Source organism: Chiloscyllium punctatum, chromosome 34 (genome assembly GCF_047496795.1).
Source record: "Chiloscyllium punctatum isolate Juve2018m chromosome 34, sChiPun1.3, whole genome shotgun sequence".
NCBI classification, from domain to species: Eukaryota; Metazoa; Chordata; class Chondrichthyes; order Orectolobiformes; family Hemiscylliidae; genus Chiloscyllium; species Chiloscyllium punctatum.
In genome coordinates, this window is record NC_092772.1 from 45,685,414 (window position 1) to 45,703,992 (window position 18,579).

The 18,579-nt window shown below is 56.3% G+C and overlaps 1 protein-coding gene across 1 annotated transcript in view; it reads left to right on the plus strand.

Moving 5' to 3' along the window:
• LOC140458730 (glutamate receptor ionotropic, kainate 5-like) overlaps window positions 1-18,579 on the plus strand; it is a 144,359-nt gene that overhangs the window by 27,693 nt on the left and 98,087 nt on the right. The window lies entirely within an intron of this gene.

Below are 18,579 nucleotides of genomic sequence, written 5' to 3' on the forward strand. Positions count from 1 at the left end.
CTCCCATCTCCTTCCCTCCCTCTCCCCTCTCCTCCCTTCCTCTTCCCTCCCTCTCCCCATACCCCTCCCACCTCCATCTCCCTCCCCACCTCTCCCATCTCCTCCCCTCCATCTCCCATCTCCTCCCCTCCTCTCCTTCCCTCCCTCTCCCCATCTCCTCCCCTCCTCTCCCATCTCCTTCCCTCTCCCATCTCCTTCCCTCCATCTCCTTCCTCCTCCCTCTCCCATCTCCTCCCTCCCTCTCCCATCTCCTCCCTCCACTCCCTCCCCCCCTCTCCCATCTCCCTTCCCCTCCCTCTTCCCTCCCTCTCCCATCTCCTTCCCTCCCTCCACATCTCTCCCTCCCCTCCCTCTCCATCTCCCTCCCTCCTCCCATCTCCCTCCCTCCCTCTCCCATCTCCTCCCCTCCCTCTCCCATCTCCCTCCCCTCCTCTCCCATCTCCTTCCCTCCTCTCCCATCTCCCTCCCCTCCCTCTCCCATCTCCTCCCTCCCTCTCCCATCTCCCTCCCCATCTCCTCTCCCTCTCCCCCTCCCTCTCCCATCTCCCTCCCTCCTCTCCCATCTCCCTTCCCTCCCTCCTCCCATCTCCTTCCCTCCCTCTCCCATCTCCTCCCCTCCCTCTCCCATCTCCTCCTCCCCTCCCCATCCCATCCCTCCCCTCCCTCTCCATCTCCCTTCCCCTCCCTCTCCCATCCCTCCCTTCCCCTCCCTCTCTCCATCTCCTTCCCTCCCTCTCCCATCACCTTCCCCTCCCTCTCCCTCCCTCTCCCTCCCTCTCCCATCTCCTTCCTCCCTCTCCCATCTCCCCCTCTCTCCTCCCCTCCCTCTCCCCATCTCCTTCCCTCCCTCTCCCATCTCCCTCCCCTCCCTCTCCATCTCCCTCCCCTCCTCTCCCATCTCCTTCCCTCCCTCTCCATCTCCCTCCCCTCCTCTCCCATCTCCTTCCCTCCCTCTCCTATCTCCCTCCCCTCCCTCTCCCATCTCCCTCCCCTCCTCTCCCATCTTCCCTCCCCTCCCTCTCCCATCTCCCTCTCCTCCCTCTCCCATCTCCCTCCCCTCCCTCTCCCATCTCCTTCCCTCCCTCTCCCATCTCCCTCCCCTCCCTCTCCCATCTCCCTCCCTCCCTCTCCCATCTCCCTCCCCTCCCTCTCCCATCTCCCTCCCCTCCCTCTCCCATCTCCCTCCCCTCCTCTCCATCTCCTTCCCCTCCCTCTCCATCTCCCTTCCTTCCCTCTCCATCTCCTCCCCTCCCTCTTCCCTCCCTCCCATCTCCTTCCCCTCCCTCTCCCATCTCCTTCCCCTCCCTCTCACCATCTCCCTTTCCTCCTCCCCTTCTCTCTTCCTCCTCTCCCATCTCCCCCCTCCCTCTCCCATCTCCCTCCCTCCCCTCCCCATCTCCCCCCTCCCTCCCATCTCCCTCCCCTCCCTCTCCCATCTCCCTCCCCTCCCTCTCCCATCTCCCTTCCCCTCCCTCTCCCTCCCTCCCTCCATTCACCCTTCACACTCCTTCCCTCCTTATCCACCTTGCCTCTCCCCCTCTCTTCCCTCCTCCCACTCCTGTCCCTCCCTTCTCTCTCCATCTCCCTCTCCTCTCTCTCTCCTCCTCCATCGTTGCCTCGATCAGGGACGGAAGCCTGGATATTTCTCTTTCCTGACCCCTTCTCTCCAGCGGTCTGCTTTCATGTTACTTGCTATCTGCTGTGAGCTGTGTGCTGTCCTGGCTGCTAGGTAAGTGATTCTACCCTCGAGACAGACCTGTCCCTCCCTCACACTGTCCTGGGTCACTGTGTTACTGACACTGTCTGGGCTCAGTGACAGACCTGTCCCTCCCTCACACTGTCCTGGGTCACTGTGTTACTGACACTGTCTGGGCTCAGTGACAGACCTGTCCCACCCTCACACTGTCCTGGGTCACTGTGTTACTGACACTGTCTGGGCTCAGTGACAGACCTGTCCCTCCCTCACACTGTCCTGGGTCACTGTGTTACTGACACTGTCTGTGCTCAGTGACAGACCTGTCCCTCCCTCACACAGCCCTGGGTCACTGTGTTACTGACACTGTCTGGGCTCAGTGACAGACCTGTCCCTCCCTCACACTGTCCTGGGTCACTGTGTTACTGACACTGTCTGGCTCAGTGACAGACCTGTCCCTCTCTCACACAGCCCTGGGTCACTGTGTTACTGACACTGTCTGGGCTCAGTGACAGACCTGTCCCTCCCTCACACTGTCCTGGGTCACTGTGTTACTGACACTGTCTGGGCTCAGTGACAGACCTGTCCCTCCCTCACACTGTCCTGGGTCACTGTGTTACTGACACTGTCTGGGCTCAGTGACAGACCTGTCCCTCCCTCACACTGTCCTGGGTCACTGTGTTACTGACACTGTCTGGGATCAGTGACAGACCTGTCCCTCCCTCACACAGCCCTGGGTCACTGTGTTACTGACACTGTCTGGCTCAGTGACAGACCTGTCCCTCCCTCACACAGCCCTGGGTCACTGTGTTACTGACACTGTCTGGGCTCAGTGACAGACCTGTCCCTCCCTCACACTGTCCTGGGTCACTGTGTTACTGACACTGTCTGGGCTCAGTGACAGACCTGTCCCTCCCTCACACTGTCCTGGGTTGACACTGTCTGGGCTCAGTGACAGACTGTCCCTCCCTCACACTGTCCTGGGTCACTGTGTTACTGACACTGTCTGGGCTCAGTGGACAGACCTGTCCCTCCCTCACACAGCCCTGGGTCACTGTGTTACTGACACTGTCTGGGATCACTGACAGACCTGTCCCTCCCTCACACAGCCCTGGGTCACTGTGTTACTGACACTGTCTGGGCTCAGTGACAGACCTGTCCCTCCCTCACACAGCCCTGGGTCACTGTGTTACTGACACTGTCTGGGCTCAGTGACAGACCTGTCCCTCCCTCACACTGTCCTGGGTCACTGTGTTACTGACACTGTCTGGGCTCAGTGACAGAACCTGTCCCTCCCTCACACTGTCCTGGGTCACTGTGTTTACTGACACTGTCTGGGCTCAGTGACAGACCTGTCCCTCCTCACACTGTCCTGGGTCACTGTGTTACTGACACTGTCTGGGCTCAGTGACAGACCTGTCCCTCCCTCACACAGCCCTGGGTCACTGTGTTACTGACACTGTCCTGTCGGGCTCAGTGACAGACTGTCCCTCCCTCACACTGTCCTGGGTCACTGTGTTACTGACACTGTCTGGGCTCAGTGACAGACCTGTCCCTCCCTCACACAGCCCTGGGTCACTGTGTTACTGAGACTTGTCTGGGCTCAGTGACAGACCTGTCCTCCCTCACACTGTCCTGGGTCACTGTGTTACTGACACTGTCTGGGCTCAGTGACAGACCTGTCCCTCCCTCACACTGTCCTGGGTCACTGTGTTACTGACACTGTCTGGGCTCAGTGACAGACCTGTCCCTCTCTCACACACTGTCCTGGGTCACTGTGTTACTGACACTGTCTGGCTCAGGGACAGACCTGTCCCTCTCTCACACAGCCCGGGGTCACTGTGTTACTGACACTGTCTGGGCTCAGTGACAGACCTGTCCCTCCCTCACACTGTCCTGGGTCACTGTGTTACTGACACTGTCTGGGCTCAGTGACAGACCTGTCCCTCCCTCACACAGCCCTGGGTCACTGTGTTACTGACACTGTCTGGGCTCAGTGACAGACCTGTCCCTCTCTCTCACACAGCCCTGGGTCACTGTGTTACTGACACTGTCTGGGCTCAGTGACAGACCTGTCCCACCCTCACACTGTCCTGGGTCACTGTGTTACTGACACTGTCTGGGCTCAGTGACAGACCTGTCCCCTCCCTCACACTGTCCTGGGTCACTGTGTTACTGACACTGTCTGGGCTCAGTGACATACCTGTCCCTCCCTCACACAGCCCTGGGTCACTGTGTTACTGACACTGTCTGGGCTCAGTGACAGACCTGTCCCTCCCTCACACAGCCCTGGGTCACTGTGTTACTGACACTGTCTGGGCTCAGTGACAGACCTGTCCCTCCCTCACACTGTCCTGGGTCACTGTGTTACTGACACTGTCTGGCTCAGTGACAGACCTGTCCCTCCCTCACACTGTCCTGGGTCACTGTGTTACTGACACTGTCTGGGCTCAGTGACAGACCTGTCCCTCCCTCACACAGCCCTGGGTCACTGTGTTACTGACACTGTCTGGGCTCAGTGACAGACCTGTCCCTCCTCACACTGTCCTGGGTCACTGTGTTACTGACACTGTCTGGGCTCAGTGACAGACCTGTCCCTCCCATCACACTGTCCTGGGTCACTGTGTTACTGACACTGTCTGGGCTCAGTGACAGACCTGTCCCTCCCTCACACTGTCCTGGGTCACTGTGTTCCTGACACTGTCTGGGCTCAGTGACAGACCTGTCCCTCCCTCACACAGCCCTGGGTCACTGTGTTACTGACACTGTCTGGGCTCAGTGACAGACCTGTCCCTCCCTCACACAGCCCTGGGTCACTGTGTTACTGACACTGTCTGGGCTCAGTGACAGACCTGTCCCTCCCTCACACAGCCCTGGGTCACTGTGTTACTGACACTGTCTGGGCTCAGTGACAGACCTGTCCCTCCCTCACACTGTCCTGGGTCACTGTGTTACTGACACTGTCTGGGCTCAGTGACAGACCTGTCCCTCTCTCACACTGTCCTGGGTCACTGTGTTACTGACACTGTCTGGGCTCAGTGACAGACCTGTCCCTCCCTCACACTGTCCTGGGTCACTGTGTTACTGACACTGTCTGGGCTCAGTGACAGACCTGTCCCTCCCTCACACTGTCCTGGGTCACTGTGTTACTGACACTGTCTGGGCTCAGTGACAGACCTGTCCCTCCCTCACACAGCCCTGGGTCACTGTGTTACTGACACTGTCTGGGCTCAGTGACAGACCTGTCCCTCCCTCACACTGTCCTGGGTCACTGTGTTACTGACACTGTCTGGGCTCAGTGACAGACCTGTCCCTCCCTCACACAGCCCTGGGTCACTGTGTTACTGAGACTGTCTGGGCTCAGTGACAGACCTGTCCCTCCCTCACACTGTCCTGGGTCACTGTGTTACTGACACTGTCTGGGCTCAGTGACAGACCTGTCCCTCCCTCACACTGTCCTGGGTCACTGTGTTACTGACACTGTCTGGGCTCAGTGACAGACCTGTCCCTCTCTCACACACTGTCCTGGGTCACTGTGTTACTGACACTGTCTGGGCTCAGGGACAGACCTGTCCCTCTCTCACACAGCCCTGGGTCACTGTGTTACTGACACTGTCTGGGCTCAGTGACAGACCTGTCCCTCCCTCACACTGTCCTGGGTCACTGTGTTACTGACACTGTCTGGGCTCAGTGACAGACCTGTCCCTCCCTCACACAGCCCTGGGTCACTGTGTTACTGACACTGTCTGGGCTCAGTGACAGACCTGTCCCTCTCTCACACAGCCCTGGGTCACTGTGTTACTGACACTGTCTGGGCTCAGTGACAGACCTGTCCCACCCTCACACTGTCCTGGGTCACTGTGTTACTGACACTGTCTGGGCTCAGTGACAGACCTGTCCCTCCCTCACACTGTCCTGGGTCACTGTGTTACTGACACTGTCTGGGCTCAGTGACATACCTGTCCCTCCCTCACACAGCCCTGGGTCACTGTGTTACTGACACTGTCTGGGCTCAGTGACAGACCTGTCCCTCCCTCACACAGCCCTGGGTCACTGTGTTACTGACACTGTCTGGGCTCAGTGACAGACCTGTCCCTCCCTCACACTGTCCTGGGTCACTGTGTTACTGACACTGTCTGGGCTCAGTGACAGACCTGTCCCTCCCTCACACTGTCCTGGGTCACTGTGTTACTGACACTGTCTGGGCTCAGTGACAGACCTGTCCCTCCCTCACACAGCCCTGGGTCACTGTGTTACTGAGACTGTCTGGGCTCAGTGACAGACCTGTCCCTCCCTCACACTGTCCTGAGTCACTGTGTTACTGAAACTGTCTGGGCTCAGTGACAGACCTGTCCCTCTCTCACACAGCCCTGGGTCACTGTGTTACTGACACTGTCTGGGCTCAGTGACAGACCTGTCCCTCCCTCACACTGTCCTGGGTCACTGTGTTACTGACACTGTCTGGGCTCAGTGACAGACCTGTCCCTCCCTCACACAGCCCTGGGTCACTGTGTTACTGACACTGTCTGGGCTCAGTGACAGACCTGTCCCTCCCTCACACAGCCCTGGGTCACTGTGTTACTGACACTGTCTGGGCTCAGTGACAGACCTGTCCCTCCCTCACACTGTCCTGGGTCACTGTGTTACTGACACTGTCTGGGCTCAGTGACAGACCTGTCCCTCCCTCACACAGCCCTGGGTCACTGTGTTACTGACACTGTCTGGGCTCAGTGACAGACCTGTCCCTCCCTCACACTGTCCTGGGTCACTGTGTTACTGACACTGTCTGGGCTCAGTGACAGACCTGTCCCTCCCTCACACTGTCCTGGGTCACTGTGTTACTGACACTGTCTGGGCTCAGTGACAGACCTGTCCCTCTCTCACACTGTCCTGGGTCACTGTGTTACTGACACTGTCTGGGCTCAGTGACAGACCTGTCCCTCTCTCACACTGTCCTGGGTCACTGTGTTACTGACACTGTCTGGGCTCAGTGACAGACCTGTCCCTCCCTCACACAGCCCTGGGTCACTGTGTTACTGACACTGTCTGGGCTCAGTGACAGACCTGTCCCTCCCTCACACTGTCCTGGGTCACTGTGTTACTGACACTGTCTGGGCTCAGTGACAGACCTGTCCCTCCCTCACACAGCCCTGGGTCACTGTGTTACTGACACTGTCTGGGCTCAGTGACAGACCTGTCCCTCCCTCACACAGCCCTGGGTCACTGTGTTACTGACACTGTCTGGGCTCAGTGACAGACCTGTCCCTCCCTCACACAGCCCTGGGTCACTGTGTTACTGAAACTGTCTGGGCTCAGTGACAGACCTGTCCCTCCCTCACACTGTCCTGGGTCACTGTGTTACTGACACTGTCTGGGCTCAGTGACAGACCTGTCCCTCCCTCACACTGTCCTGGGTCACTGTGTTACTGACACTGTCTGGGCTCAGTGACAGACCTGTCCCTCTCACACACTGTCCTGGGTCACTGTGTTACTGACACTGTCTGGGCTCAGGGACAGACCTGTCCCTCTCTCACACAGCCCTGGGTCACTGTGTTACTGACACTGTCTGGGCTCAGTGACAGACCTGTCCCTCCCTCACACTGTCCTGGGTCACTGTGTTACTGACACTGTCTGGGCTCAGTGACAGACCTGTCCCTCCCTCACACAGCCCTGGGTCACTGTGTTACTGACACTGTCTGGGCTCAGTGACAGACCTGTCCCTCTCTCACACAGCCCTGGGTCACTGTGTTACTGACACTGTCTGGGCTCAGTGACAGACCTGTCCCACCCTCACACTGTCCTGGGTCACTGTGTTACTGACACTGTCTGGGCTCAGTGACAGACCTGTCCCTCCCTCACACTGTCCTGGGTCACTGTGTTACTGACACTGTCTGGGCTCAGTGACATACCTGTCCCTCCCTCACACAGCCCTGGGTCACTGTGTTACTGACACTGTCTGGGCTCAGTGACAGACCTGTCCCTCCCTCACACAGCCCTGGGTCACTGTGTTACTGACACTGTCTGGGCTCAGTGACAGACCTGTCCCTCCCTCACACTGTCCTGGGTCACTGTGTTACTGACACTGTCTGGGCTCAGTGACAGACCTGTCCCTCCCTCACACTGTCCTGGGTCACTGTGTTACTGACACTGTCTGGGCTCAGTGACAGACCTGTCCCTCCCTCACACAGCCCTGGGTCACTGTGTTACTGAGACTGTCTGGGCTCAGTGACAGACCTGTCCCTCCCTCACACTGTCCTGAGTCACTGTGTTACTGAAACTGTCTGGGCTCAGTGACAGACCTGTCCCTCTCTCACACAGCCCTGGGTCACTGTGTTACTGACACTGTCTGGGCTCAGTGACAGACCTGTCCCTCCCTCACACTGTCCTGGGTCACTGTGTTACTGACACTGTCTGGGCTCAGTGACAGACCTGTCCCTCCCTCACACAGCCCTGGGTCACTGTGTTACTGACACTGTCTGGGCTCAGTGACAGACCTGTCCCTCCCTCACACAGCCCTGGGTCACTGTGTTACTGACACTGTCTGGGCTCAGTGACAGACCTGTCCCTCCCTCACACTGTCCTGGGTCACTGTGTTACTGACACTGTCTGGGCTCAGTGACAGACCTGTCCCTCCCTCACACAGCCCTGGGTCACTGTGTTACTGACACTGTCTGGGCTCAGTGACAGACCTGTCCCTCCCTCACACTGTCCTGGGTCACTGTGTTACTGACACTGTCTGGGCTCAGTGACAGACCTGTCCCTCCCTCACACTGTCCTGGGTCACTGTGTTACTGACACTGTCTGGGCTCAGTGACAGACCTGTCCCTCTCTCACACTGTCCTGGGTCACTGTGTTACTGACACTGTCTGGGCTCAGTGACAGACCTGTCCCTCTCTCACACTGTCCTGGGTCACTGTGTTACTGACACTGTCTGGGCTCAGTGACAGACCTGTCCCTCCCTCACACAGCCCTGGGTCACTGTGTTACTGACACTGTCTGGGCTCAGTGACAGACCTGTCCCTCCCTCACACTGTCCTGGGTCACTGTGTTACTGACACTGTCTGGGCTCAGTGACAGACCTGTCCCTCCCTCACACAGCCCTGGGTCACTGTGTTACTGACACTGTCTGGGCTCAGTGACAGACCTGTCCCTCCCTCACACAGCCCTGGGTCACTGTGTTACTGACACTGTCTGGGCTCAGTGACAGACCTGTCCCTCCCTCACACAGCCCTGGGTCACTGTGTTACTGAAACTATCTGGGCTCAGTGACAGACCTGTCCCTCCCTCACACTGTCCTGGGTCACTGTGTTACTGACACTGTCTGGGCTCAGTGACAGACCTGTCCCTCCCTCACACTGTCCTGGGTCACTGTGTTACTGACACTGTCTGGGCTCAGTGACAGACCTGTCCCTCTCTCACACTGTCCTGGGTCACTGTGTTACTGACACTGTCTGGGCTCAGTGACAGACCTGTCCCTCCCTCACACTGTCCTGGGTCACTGTGTTACTGACACTGTCTGGGCTCAGTGACAGACCTGTCCCTCCCTCACACTGTCTTGGGTCACTGTGTTACTGACACTGTCTGGGCTCAGTGACAGACCTGTCCCTCCCTCACACAGCCCTGGGTCACTGTGTTACTGACACTGTCTGGGCTCAGTGACAGACCTGTCCCTCTCTCACACTGTCCTGGGTCACTGTGTTACTGACACTGTCTGGGCTCAGTGACAGACCTGTCCCTCCCTCACACTGTCCTTGGGTCACTGTGTTACTGACACTGTCTGGGCTCAGTGACAGACCTCTCCCTCCCTCACACTGTCCTGGGTCACTGTGTTACTGACACTGTCTGGGCTCAGTGACAGACCTCTCCCTCCCTCACACAGCCCTGGGTCACTGTGTTACTGACACTGTCTGGGCTCAGTGACAGACCTGTCCCTCCCTCACACAGCCCTGGGTCACTGTGTTACTGACACTGTCTGGGCTCAGTGACAGACCTGTCCCTCCCTCACACTGTCCTGGGTCACTGTGTTACTGACACTGTCTGGGCTCAGTGACAGACCTGTCCCTCCCTCACACTGTCCTGGGTCACTGTGTTACTGACACTGTCTGGGCTCAGTGACAGACCTGTCCCTCCCTCACACTGTCCTGGGTCACTGTGTTACTGACACTGTCTGGGCTCAGTGACAGACCTGTCCCTCCCTCACACTGTCCTGGGTCACTGTGTTACTGACACTGTCTGGGCTCAGTGACAGACCTGTCCCTCTCTCACACTGTCCTGGGTCACTGTGTTACTGACACTGTCTGGGCTCAGTGACAGACCTGTCCCTCCCTCACACTGTCCTGGGTCACTGTGTTACTGACACTGTCTGGGCTCAGTGACAGACCTGTCCCTCTCTCACACAGCCCTGGGTCACTGTGTTACTGACACTGTCTGGGCTCAGTGACAGACCTGTCCCTCCCTCACACAGCCCTGGGTCACTGTGTTACTGACACTGTCTGGGCTCAGTGACAGACCTGTCCCTCCCTCACACTGTCCTGGGTCACTGTGTTACTGACACTGTCTGGGCTCAGTGACAGACCTGTCCCTCCCTCACACAGCCCCTGGGTCACTGTGTTACTGACACTGTCTGGGCTCAGTGACAGACCTGTCCCTCCCTCACACAGCCCTGGGTCACTGTGTTACTGACACTGTCTGGGCTCAGTGACAGACCTGTCCCTCCCTCACACTGTCCTGGGTCACTGTGTTACTGACACTGTCTGGGATCAGTGACAGACCTGTCCCTCCCTCACACTGTCCTGGGTCACTGTGTTACTGACACTGTCTGGGATCAGTGACAGACCTGTCCCTCCCTCACACTGTCCTGGGTCACTGTGTTACTGACACTGTCTGGGCTCAGTGACAGACCTGTCCCTCTCTCACACTGTCCTGGGTCACTGTGTTACTGACACTGTCTGGGCTCAGTGACAGACCTGTCCCTCTCTCACACAGCCCTGGGTCACTGTGTTACTGACACTGTCTGGGCTCAGTGACAGACCTGTCCCTCTCTCACACAGCCCTGGGTCACTGTGTTACTGACACTGTCTGGGCTCAGTGACAGACCTGTCCCACCCTCACACAGCCCTGGGTCACTGTGTTACTGACACTGTCTGGGCTCAGTGACAGACCTGTCCCTCTCTCACACTGTCCTGGGTCACTGTGTTACTGACACTGTCTGGGCTCAGTGACAGACCTGTCCCTCCCTCACACTGTCCTGGGTCACTGTGTTACTGACACTGTCTGGGCTCAGTGACAGACCTGTCCCTCTCTCACACTGTCCTGGGTCACTGTGTTACTGACACTGTCTGGGCTCAGTGACAGACCTGTCCCTCCCTCACACTGTCCTGGGTCACTGTGTTACTGAGACTGTCTGGGCTCAGTGACAGACCTGTCCCTCTCTCACACTGTCCTGGGTCACTGTGTTACTGACACTGTCTGGGCTCAGTGACAGACCTGTCCCTCCCTCACACTGTCCTGGGTCACTGTGTTACTGACACTGTCTGGGCTCAGGGACAGACCTGTCCCTCCCTCACACTGTCCTGGGTCACTGTGTTACTGACACTGTCTGGGCTCAGTGACAGACCTGTCCCTCCCTCACACTGCCCTGGGTCACTGTGTTACTGACACTGTCTGGGCTCAGTGACAGACCTGTCCCTCTCTCACACTGTCCTGGGTCACTGTGTTACTGACACTGTCTGGGCTCAGTGACAGACATGTCCCTCCCTCACACTGTCCTGGGTCACTGTGTTACTGAGACTGTCTGGGCTCAGTGACAGACCTGTCCCTCCCTCACACAGCCCTGGGTCACTGTGTTACTGACACTGTCTGGGCTCAGTGACAGACCTGTCCCTCTCTCACACAGCCCTGGGTCACTGTGTTACTGACACTGTCTGGGCTCAGTGACAGACCTGTCCCTCTCTCACACTGTCCTGGGTCACTGTGTTACTGACACTGTCTGGGCTCAGTGACAGACCTGTCCCTCTCTCACACTGTCCTGGGTCACTGTGTTACTGACACTGTCTGGGCTCAGTGACAGACCTGTCCCTCCCTCACACAGCCCTGGGTCACTGTGTTACTGACACTGTCTGGGCTCAGTTACAGACCTGTCCCTCCCTCACACTGTCCTGGGTCACTGTGTTACTGACACTGTCTGGGCTCAGTGACAGACCTGTCCCTCTCTCACACAGCCCTGGGTCACTGTGTTACTGACACTGTCTGGGCTCAGTGACAGACCTGTCCCTCCCTCACACTGTCCTGGGTCACTGTGTTACTGACACTGTCTGGGCTCAGTGACAGACCTGTCCCTCCCTCACACAGCCCTGGGTCACTGTGTTACTGACACTGTCTGGGCTCAGTGACAGACCTGTCCCTCCCTCACACTGTCCTGGGTCACTGTGTTACTGACACTGTCTGGGCTCAGTGACAGACCTGTCCCTCTCTCACACACTGTCCTGGGTCACTGTGTTACTGACACTGTCTGGGCTCAGTGACAGACCTGTCCCTCCCTCACACTGTCCTGGGTCACTGTGTTACTGACACTGTCTGGGCTCAGTGACAGACCTGTCCCTCCCTCACACTGTCCTGGGTCACTGTGTTACTGACACTGTCTGGGCTCAGTGACAGACCTGTCCCTCTCTCACACAGCCCTGGGTCACTGTGTTACTGACACTGTCTGGGCTCAGTGACAGACCTGTCCCTTCCTCACACAGCCCTGGGTCACTGTGTTACTGACACTGTCTGGGCTCAGTGACAGACCTGTCCCTCCCTCACACTGTCCTGGGTCACTGTGTTACTGACACTGTCTGGGCTCAGTGACAGACCTGTCCCTTCCTCACACAGCCCTGGGTCACTGTGTTACTGACACTGTCTGGGCTCAGTGACAGACCTGTCCCTCTCTCACACTGTCCTGGGTCACTGTGTTACTGAGACTGTCTGGGCTCAGTGACAGACCTGTCCCTCCCTCACACTGTCCTGGGTCACTGTGTTACTGACACTGTCTGGGCTCAGTGACAGACCTGTCCCTCCCTCACACTGTCCTAGGTCACTGTGTTACTGACACTGTCTGGGCTCAGTGACAGACCTGTCCCTCCCTCACACTGTCCTGGGTCACTGTGTTACTGACACTGTCTGGGCTCAGTGACAGACCTGTCCCTCCCTCACACTGTCCTGGGTCACTGTGTTACTGACACTGTCTGGGCTCAGTGACAGACCTGTCCCTCCCTCACACTGTCCTGGGTCACTGTGTTACTGAGACTGTCTGGGCTCAGTGACAGACCTGTCCCTCCCTCACACAGCCCTGGGTCACTGTGTTACTGACACTGTCTGGGCTCAGTGACAGACCTGTCCCTCTCTCACACTGTCCTGGGTCACTGTGTTACTGACACTGTCTGGGCTCAGTGACAGACCTGTCCCTCCCTCACACAGCCCTGGGTCACTGTGTTACTGACACTGTCTGGGCTCAGTGACAGACCTGTCCCTCCCTCACACAGCCCTGGGTCACTGTGTTACTGACACTGTCTGGGCTCAGTGACAGACCTGTCCCTCCCTCACACAGCCCTGGGTCACTGTGTTACTGACACTGTCTGGGCTCAGTGACAGACCTGTCCCTCCCTCGCACAGCCCTGGGTCACTGTGTTACTGACACTGTGTGGACTCAGTGAATCACTTGGTATTGGAGTTAAAGTCAGTGTCCCATTGGGCTCTGGAGTCCCGAGGCAGTGAAATCTCTGGGGGATGAGGTAGAGGAGGATTTGCTGTTCTGCTCTGGCTCGTTTCCTGGCTTCCTCTCTCTCCCTCTTTCTCTCTGTGCTGCTGTCGGCTGGGGAATACTATCTCACTGATTGGCAGAACGGGTGAGAGGGGCTGAACGGCCTCCTTCTGATTCAGTGCTGGGGGTTTCTCGTGTGGTTTACACAGTACGCGTTGGTGACAACTCTGAAGGAGCTAAGTGCGATATCTCTGAATGTGCGGCCAGCTGGCTGCGAGGGTGACCCTGTGAGGAGATGTGACCGTGTGACTGGGGCAGGCTGTGTGACTGGGAACGTGCGTGGTCGGTGCAGGGTGACGCGGAAAATACTGAGGGTATCCCCTTTGCCAGCAAAAGGAGCGAGGCTGATGATTATCTGACTGGGAAGACCATCAGACATGGCAGCTCAAATTCGGCCATTCAGCCCGTCTTTGGCTGCTCCCCTGTTCCATCATGGCCGATCAGTTTCTCAACCCCATTTCCCCCACACTCTCCCGTAAGCCTTGATCCCCATTCCAATCAAGAACCTATCTATCTGAGTCTTAAATTTACTCAATGTCCTGGCCTTCCCCGTCCTTCTGTGGTAACGATTTCCACTCTCGAGCTGAAGAAATCTCTCCTTATCTCTACCTTCCCTTCACTCTGAGGCTGTGCCCTGGGGTCCTAATCTCTCCTCCCAATGGCAACATCTTCCCAACATCCACCCTGTCCAGGCTGGTCAGTATTCTGTAAATTGGTATTCGTTCTGCCCTCATCCTTTGAAACTCCATTGAGTATCGACCCTAAAAAGAGAGCTGACACCTGGGTTTCCCCTGGTTCACCAGTCAGTGAATGGGTGCACAGCACGAGCGGCAGGTAGTGAGGAAGCTCAATGTAATGGTGTCCTTCACGGTGAGAGGGCGCAAGACCAGGAGCCGGGCTGTCTTGCTGTGTTTGCGCAGGGTGAGACGACACCCTTGGAACCTGGTGTCCACAGTTTGATTCGGTTAGATTCCTGACAGCGTGGAAACAGGCCCAGCCAGTCCACCCCGACCCTCCGAAGGTTAACCTTCCCCGTGACTAATGCACCTAACACTCTGGGTAATGGCCAATTCACCCTGACCTGCTCAGCTTTGGATTGTGGGAGGAAACTGGAGCACCCAGAGGTCAAAGAGTCTGCATACAATCTATATCCCTCTATTCCCTGCTGTTCATGGGTCTGTGGAATGTTGCTATTATACCACCGCTCCCCCCCCCACCCCCTCCCCCCAACCCGCGACGTGTTCCAGGCACCTACCACCCTGCTGTGTGAAAATAAATGTTCCTCACACATCTCCTTTAAATATTTCCCCTCTCACTTTAAACCTATGCCCCCTAATTGTTTTGATTTTATTCACTTGTGGGACATGAGCATCTCTGGCTGGGCCCAGCGTTTATTACCCCGTCCCTAGTTGCCCCCCCCCCCCCCCCCTTGGGAAGGTGGGGAGAGCTGCCATCTTGAACCGCTGCCGTCCACCTGCTGTGGATTGACCCACAATGTCCCTGAGGGAGGGAATTCCAGGAATCTGACCCAGCCACACTGAAGGGACGGCGAGACATTCCCAAGTTGGGACGCTGAGTGGCTCGGAGGGGAGCCTGCAGGGAGCGGTATTCCCACGTACCTGCTGCCCCTTGTCCTTCCCGATGGAAGTGATCGTGGATTTGGAAGGCGCTGCCTGAGGATCTTTACCATTTCCATCCCGGGAGAAAGACTCTGATGGTCCACCCTGTCCACGCCTCTCACCAGTTTATAAACTTCCATCCGGTCGTTCATCCCCTCAGCCTCCGACGCTCCGGTGAAAACAGTCCAAGTTTTGTCCAGCCTCTCCTTCCAGCTAATGAGCTCCGACCCAGGCGAATCGCAGTGAAACCCCTTCTGCGGTCCCCTCCACATCCTTCTGACAGTGCGGTGACCAGAACCGCACACCAGATGGGAACTGCACACCGAGTTGTAGAGAGCTGTCAACGTTTCAACTCAGTGCCCTGGCCAATGAAGGCATGGATGCCATCTGACTTCCACGTCACCTTCACCTCTCGTGGTGCCACTTCCAGGGAGCTGTGGGGTTTCCGAAGAGACCCTGATTCAGTTAGCGCTCTGTTCACCGGAGTCGAGAAGATCGAGGAAGGATCTCTTCGGAACCTACAAAGTTCTACCAGGGTTGGACAGAGGGAAACCTAGGAAGGGTGGTGCCTCCCCTCTGACCTATCACCCCCATCCCCACCCCCACCCACCTATCGCACTCTTTGCTACCTTCCCCCACCCTCCCCTCTGACCTATTACCCTCATCCCCACCCCCCTCCACCTATCGCACTCTTTGCTACCTTCCCCCACCCTCCCCTCTGACCTATTACCCTCATCCCCACCCCCCTCCACCTATCGCACTCTTTGCTACCTTCCCCCACCCTCCCCTCTGACCTATTACCCCCATCCCCACCCCCATCCACCTATCGCACTCTTTGCTACCTTCCCCCACCCTCCCCTCTGACCTATTACCCCCATCCCCACCCCCATCCACCTATCGCACTCTTTGCTACCTTCCCCCACCCTCCCCTCTGACCTATCACCCCCATCCCCACCCCCATCCACCTATCGCACTCTTTGCTACCTTCCCCCACCCTCCCCTCTGACCTATCACCCCCATCCCCACCCCCCTCCACCTATCGCACTCTTTGCTACCTTCCCCCACCCTCCCCTCTGACCTATTACCCTCATCCCCACCCCCATCCACCTATCGCACTCTTTACTACCTTCTCCCCATCCCCACCTCCACCCCCCCCCCCCCCATTTATCTCCCCACCCTGGAGGCTTCCTGCCTCTATTCCTGACGACGGGATTCTGCCCGAAACATCGGTGCTCCAGCTCTTCGGATGCTGCCTGACCGGCTGTGCTTTTCCAGCACTGCCCTGATCGAACCTCTGGTTTCTGCAGTCCTCGGAAACCCAGGCAGGATGTTACCCATGAGCAGGGAGTCCAGATTTCATGGGACTCCCCAGTCTGAGGACACAGGCCGTGTCGGGCTGGGATGAGGAGAAAGTGTGGGATTCGCGACTACAAAAAGAAGTTGAGGCTTAAATCATTGAATGCTGTTCAAGAGGGAGCTAGGTACAATTCTGAGGGCTGAAGGTACCAAAGGGTTTAGAGAGAAACAAGAGCAGGGGATTGATTGGGTGATCAGCTTTAAGCTGGTTGAATGTTAGGACAGGTCCAATGGGCTGAATGACCTCCATCTGTTCCTGTTTTATCCACATTTCAGACTCATTTACCCACACCTGAACATCTAATTCTGTTTCAGAGTCTCTCCCCGAGAATCCGGTTTCAATCCAACCCCCCCCCCCCCACCTTTGTATTCACAAACCTCTCCGTGATCCTGTCCCTGGAGAGAGGAGCCGTCCACCTCTCCCTGAGACAGTGCCAATACCTCAGGAATGCCTTTTGATGCCCTGCTCTACAATTTCCTCCCGGAAGTTTGTTTCCAGGACTTCAATTCCCTCTAGAGCAGAGAACGTTCCAGCATAGTACAGGCCCTTCGGCCCTCGATGTTGTGCTGACCTGAGGAACCAACCTGAGGCCCATCTCTCCAACACCATTCCATTCTCATCCATATGTCTATCCCATGGCCATTTCAACGCCTGTATATTTAACAAGTCTACTACTGTTCCACGCCTTTCCTATTCACTGAGTGAAGAAGCTACCTCTGACATCTGTCCTATATCTACCACCCCTCAATTTAAAGCTATATGCTCTCGTGCTAGTCATCACAATCTGAGGAAAAAGGCTCTCCCTGTCCACCCAATCTAACCCTCTGATTATCTTATATGTCTCAGTTAAGTCACCTCTCAACCTTCTCTCAAATTAAAAACAGCCTCAAGTCCCTTAGCCTTTCCTCGTAAGACCTTCCCTCCATACCAGGCAACATCCTGGTAAATCTCTGCACCCTTTCCAAAGCTTCCACATCCTTCTTATAATGCGGTGACCAGAACTGTACACAATACTCCGAGTGTGGCCGCACCAGAGCTTTGCACAGCTGCAGCATAACCTCATGGTTCCAAATCCCAATCCCTCTACCAATAAAAGCAAACACACCATAAGACTTCTTAACAACTCTACCATCTGGGTGACAACTTTCAAGGATCTGTGTACCTGGACACCGAGATCTCTCTGCTCATCTACACTACCAAGAATCTTACCATTAGCCCAGTACTTTGCTTTTCGGTTACTCCGACCAAAGTGAATCACCTCAAACTTGTCCGCATTAAACTCCATTTGCCACCTCTCAGCCCAGCTCTGCAGCTTATCTATGTCTCTCTCTAACCTGCAACATCCTTTGTCACTTTCCACAACTCCACCCACCTTAGTGTCGTCTGCAAATTGACTAACCCACCCTTCTACACCCTCATCCAGGTCATTTATAAGAATGACAAACAGCAGTGGCCCCAAAACAGATCCTTGCAGTACCCCACTAGTAACTGAGCTCCAGGATGAACATTTCTCATCAACCACCACCCTCTGTCTTCTTTTGGCGAGCCAATTTCTGATCCACACCATTAAATCCCCCTCAATCCCATGTCTGTGTATTTTCTGCAGTAGCCTCTCATGGGGGACCTTATCAAACACCTTTATTGAAATCCATATACACCACATCGACATCTTTACCCTCATCCACCTGTTTGGTCACCAACTCAAAGAACTCAATAAGGCTTGTGAGGCATGACCTGCCCTTCACAAAACCGTGTTGACTATCCCTAATCAACTTACTCCTTTCTAGATGATTATAAATCCTATCTCTTATAACCTTTTCCAACATTTACCCGCAAGGCTCACTGGTCTATAATTCCCAGGGTTGTCTCTACTCCCTTCTTGAACAGGGGGACAACATTTGCTCTCCTCCAGTCTTCTGGCACTATTCCTGTAGACAATGACGACTTAAAGATCAAAGCCAAAGGCTCTGCAATCTCTTCCTTGGCTTCCCAGAGAATCCTGGGATTAATCCCATCTGGCCCAGGGGATTTATCTGTTTTCACACTCTGCAGGATTTCTAATACCTCTTCCTTGTGAAACCTCAATCACATCTCGTCTAGTAGCCTGTAT